Raw genomic sequence first — 5,772 nt, 5'->3', positions numbered from 1 at the left:
CCCGACGGGATGGATGGCTGTGCAGACCCAAGAGATGTGTCAGCCAACTCGGACATGAGGAAGATGTAGGTTTCAGCCGTCTCCTTTTAACACTGCGGATGTATGCCCAATTGTCTCCATTCTGAAACAATAGTAAAGGCACTGCTGAGCTTCCTTGTATCTTTTATGTTGCTACCTGTTCATGATCAAGTGAAAGTTGGACAGTATGGTCATAAATTCCTGGGAATGTGTGGAAATTGAGAACAAATTCCAGCCAGTTCGTAACATATTTAATGAGCAGATAATTATCTTGGGTGGCAAAGCCTAGCTACAGGACTGCAGCACAGAGAGACACTGTGCACTGTCAAAATAGAAAAAAGATAAAACTGTGATATTAAAAAAGCGCTAGTTTTCAATGAAACAGATGCTAAAATATTACAAATACCCTGACAGACTAAGCAAAGCTACAAGCTGAAAAGGAATCATGTTTCTTAAAGAGAGACTTTGACACTTCTTTCTGGACTGTTTCTTCACCAACTTTCTCTCCCCAGCAGCAGGGTGTTTGGGTTGGGCTACAGTCTCTCCAAGGATGTACTGCAGCCTGTGATACAGGCAAAACTAATTCCTACCCAACACTGAGCCTAGACAGTGCTTTTTGCTTTTGCAACAGTGTCCTGCAGTGATTGCAGCAGGACACCAGGGTAGCCCTGGGCAGGAAACCCATCACCTGCACACTGGCTCACCCAGGTGGCTGGTGACACTCCAGTTCCAATACCGATCCAGGGGCGTTGCTGCCCTTGTCCAGGGGCCATATCCAACTCCTGGGCTAAGTCATCCTGGGATTTATAATGCAGTCCATGCGTTGGAGGTTGGAGGTTGGAGGAGCACCCCAAGGTGCAGGGAGGACTACTGCCTTCTCCTGGCCAAGCCGCCCCATGGGCACAACCTGCTATTTTTATTTGCATAACACTCATGGCAGCGCACTCTCTGTTTTGCATGTGTGAAATAGTTGCTGAAGCACAGCTTAGTCTCATTGTCTGTCCCCTGGGCTTGCTTTAAAGGGCTGGAGGTGGTGACATTTCCATGTTACCTAAATTAGACTCAACCTCATTAGACCCCAACTGCTTCCAAGAAGGTGCAGCATCATGTCCGCACCTTGTGATCTCCTGGGCATGTGCCACTGGAGGGGTTTCTTCTTACCACAGCTTACAAGATCTGGTTCTCACAGCAGTTTATGCCAGACACATTTACTGTTTTATTTTCTCCCTGGCTTTAAATGTCTCCTTACTTTACTGTCTGCATTTATGACTGGCTTATAGGAGTGATTTCTGGGCATGCCATGGTACATCTGCCTCAGCCGTGAGATGCAGGTGGCTTCACTCTTCCCATTGTTTCATTGCTAAGTCACTAATTCATCATACATTAAAATGTCAGGCAAGACTCTGAAAGCCTTACTCACAAACATGAGAATTTACTTATATGAATAAGCTTCCTTATGTTATGGGTGTGCTTCTATGCCCATTGAATGAATAAAAGAGTATGACCTCTCAATAACGCTATTAGAAGGCAGACCTAGTTCCAATTTTGGTTTTACCCATTCCTTATCTTCCCAAGGCTTCCAGAAAGTAATGTCTATGGGTGATTCTTCCTGAAACAGGCTAGACGCATGTAGAAACACAGGCAAAGACCTCTGCACCAAGATAAAACATCTTGTGCAATATTGCCAGTACACACATAAGGAAAAAAGGACTGTGGTAGATTGTTGGGCCAAATTTGTCTTTGATGTCAGATACGGGATAGATTCAACCATAACCACTTACCACCTCTGAGTGCCATGCAGAGCACAATTTATGCTGCTTGACTCTAATTTGAAGAGAGGACATAATCTTTTCTTAGGACTTTCTCAAAGTCTGAGGAAGCTTAGAATAACTACAAGGTTAAAAACAGGGGGCAAAGCAATTATGGCTAACTTGCAGTCTCATAATTCTATGGAAGATCAAAGTAACCTATGTATTCCAGGGAAGACTGACTCCCAGCGTAATGTTTCTTACCATCTCTGCAAATGTTATTCTGTCCTTGATTTAAATTAGATTTTTCTATGGGAATTATTCTTCCAGCATCTTAAATTCACATGCATTTCTATCTCCCAGATATATATATATTTTAATTCCAGCTGCATCAGTCCCATCTCCTCTTCATTTTTTGGAAGTTGCTCTTGCTTACTCAGAAGTAACTGCATCTTTGGTAAACAGTCCCAGCTCAGCAGGAACATGGTGGGTTTTGACCCTCTGAAGAGACAGTACTTATAATGAACTCTATTGCTCCTACTCATTCAAGATGATTCTGGAGATCTAAGAATCTAAAAACCACAACCTTAGATTAAAAAACTAATCTCAATATTTTAAATGGTGCTTGATCAGTTTCAAAGACTTGATATGTTACCCGTAAGAGCAGGAAATTCAGCTGAATTCAGTAACCCAAATAGACCTGCCTGTCCACCTCCAGTGGTCTATAAAACATCCCTCCTTCATAGCCAGGCAACCAATAGCTGTGACTAAGCCTCAGATTACATACAGTGAAACAATGTCTAAAGAAATCTATTTTTTGGAGTACGGATGATGGTTATGAACCCCTAGTGTTGAGGAACAAGTCAGTAACACTCTGTATTTAATATTGATCTCAGTTTATGACCTCAAGTAATTTGTAAGAGGAGTATAGCTTGTAGCTCTGAGATTTTCTTGTTTTGATTTTAAGGTCACAAGAAACTAAACTAAAACTTCTTTAAAGGCTTGTTTTAGTCTTTAAAAAGATGGTACTTCTTTCCATAGCACATTCTGCTAGCCATGAGATTTAAATGTTGTACCAGCATATATGTCCCATTCAGATTTATTACTGAGGGATGCTAAATAAATTTGCTCTAGGAACTAAGCTGGAAAGCAGGCAGATTTCAGCCTCAATGCATTTAAATGCTTACATCTGGCACTCCCTATCTTTTCTATGTTTGATCAACTTTATTTTAATACAGTTTGCATACACAGCACATATTCACATGTCACCATTTTAAGTACAGTTACATTTTGGCAGCAGGGTGATATAGCGAATGAGATGTGATAAAAACAAAGAGTCCTTGCTTAGGCTCTAAATAACTGATTAATGCTCAGATTTTATGTCCCCGTTTAACTTTCACTGGCTCAAAGTTACAGAGTAGGTCAATTAATCCTTGTAACAGGAAGTAATTGCATTGCTGTTCCAATCCAGCCTGCAGAGAAAAACCACCGTGCTATTTTCAAAGAAAGTAACTGCTGTACCAAGCCAGGGTCCATCGACAATTTATTTAGTGTCAATTTGTGACAGCCTCCAAGATCTGTGCTGCCACGTCTGTGCATTTAATGTCACGGACCTGGACATAATTGCTTGTCGTGAGTGTTCCAAAGTCCATTAAAGACCTTATTCCCTCCAGGAGGGAACCAAATCTGCACCTGTGATCTGTGTGGCAAGGGCTTTGTCTGCATAGACCTGATGCAGCACTTGCACATAATTTGTTCTACAGCCCATCAGATATCACGAGACATTCCTATCAGCTTAGGCAGCTAGTAGATTTGTCCTGATGACTTGCTGAGGACCATGTTCACACAGTGTGCAGCTATTTCATGATTCATTATCTGTATTGTAAGAATGGTCCTATGTGTTTATTCTCTGCTCTAAAGAAAAAGATTATTGGATAGGAATTTAGTCTTCCTACTATGTTCATCACAATAGCATCTGAGGTCTATATCTAAATAAGGTGGCATGAACATACTGAGTGTGGTGGTGTCTGGCTTATAGACAATTAACAGACTGAAGTTGTTCCTACCCACAGACAGGAGCTGGGTAACACCTGGGTATCTAGGACAGGAGGTACAACCACTAAGGTGAGATAAAGGTGTTATTTAAATTTTTTTTGCACCTTCCTCAGGTTATTGTGCCTTCTAGTCTTGAGTCCGCTCCTGGAAAATTGAGGACTAAACACTGTAAAAAAACAATTGTTACATATGCATTTCTTTTCAAAAAAGGAGCCAGTAATGCAATGTATGGAGCATTCTCCCAGGATGTAGGTGTAGATTAAATTCCTATGTCTTACTGTGGAAATCACAGAATCCCAGGTTGGAAGGGACCTCAGGGATCATCTAGTCCAACCTTTCTAGGAAGAGCGCAGTCTAGACAAGATGGCCCAGCACCCTGTCCGGACGACTCTTGAAAGTGTCCAATGTGCCCAAGTCAACCACTTCCCTGGGGAGATTATTCCAATGGGTGACTGACCTCACGGTGAAAAATTTCCCTCTTATGTCCATTCGGAATCTCCCCAAGAGCAACTTGTGTCCATTCCCCCTTGTCCTCTCCATGGGACTCCTTGTAAAAAGGGAACCTCCATCTTCTTTGCAGCTGCCCCTTAAGTACTGGTACATGGGGATGAGATCCCCTCTAAGCCTCCTTTTCTTGAGGCTGAACAAACCCAGTTCTCCCAGCCTGTCCTCATATGGCAGCTTCCCAGTCCTCTGATCATCCTGGTGGCCCTTCTCTGGACCCCTTCCAGCCTGTCCCCATCCTTTGTGTATAGCGGGGACTAGAACTGTACACAGGACTCCAGGTGTGGCCTGACAAGCGCTGAGTAGAGCGGGATAATGACTTCTTTCTCTCTGCTGGCGATGCCCTTTTTGATGCAGCCCAGCGTCCTGTTGGCCTTCTTGGCCGCAGCAGCCACTGTTCGCTCATGTTGAGCTTTCTGCCCACCAGGACCCCCAGGTCCCTTTCCACAGAGCTGCTCTCCAGCCAGGTGGATCCCAGTCTGTGCTGCACTCCTGGATTGTGTTTTCCCAGGTGCAAGACCTTACAATTGTCCTTGTTGAACTTCATAAGGTTCTTGCTGGCCCACTCTTCCAGCCTATCCAGATCTCCCTGCAGAGCAGCTCTCCCTTCTTGAGTGTCTACTTCCCCACTCAACTCGGTGTCATCTGCAAACTTCATCAGGCTACACTTGATGCTGTTATCCAGATCACTTATGAAGATGTTGAATAACATTGGGCCCAATATGGATCCTTGGGGGACTCCACTAGTGACAGGTCACCACTTTGAAAAAGAACAATTTACCACCACCCTTTGGGTGTAAATGTGCAACTAATTTCACATATAATCTTAGTTCTTCTTTGATCCAGTGAATGTACATGGAGATCAAATTCTGTGTGCTCCTTGCAAACTGTCTATGTTTGCTGGATTTTCCTCCTTCCCATGTAGAATTTGCATCATGCCTTGTCTTCTCTGACAGTATTAACAATGTCTTTGCCATTACCTTGATCCTAGGAGCCAGCAGTAGACCTAAACATGAATCTTGCCAGAATTAATTTAGACAATGTCTTGTTTCATTTTCTGGTTTATAATTTAAATAAGCCATCTTTCATGTATGTCCATTGCTCTGCATGAAACTTTATGTGTATGGGCCTGTGAGTAATGTCCCACCAGAATATAAGTCCCTGAGGTTTGTTTCCCAGTGTCTTTCCCTGTTACAAGCAAGAGTAGATGGTGACTGAGGAGCATTAGAGAAAGGAGAGAGAAATTCCCATGGCAGCTGCCTGCAGAGAGGAAAGAGGGCCTGTGGGTGATGTTTTATCGATTGCAATGCAGACATACACTTTCTTATGAACTGATGCAGTGTCACTACAGAGCAACATGGGATAGTTTTTCTGCCGGGTCTGATGCAAGCTCAGAAGGTAGGATGTCCATCTACCTGCTGAACATCAAGCACCTTGTTTTAGTGAG

This window comes from Phalacrocorax aristotelis, chromosome 2 (assembly GCF_949628215.1).
Source record: "Phalacrocorax aristotelis chromosome 2, bGulAri2.1, whole genome shotgun sequence".
Classification (NCBI taxonomy): Eukaryota; Metazoa; Chordata; class Aves; order Suliformes; family Phalacrocoracidae; genus Phalacrocorax; species Phalacrocorax aristotelis.
Note: the sequence above shows the minus strand (reverse complement) of the source record.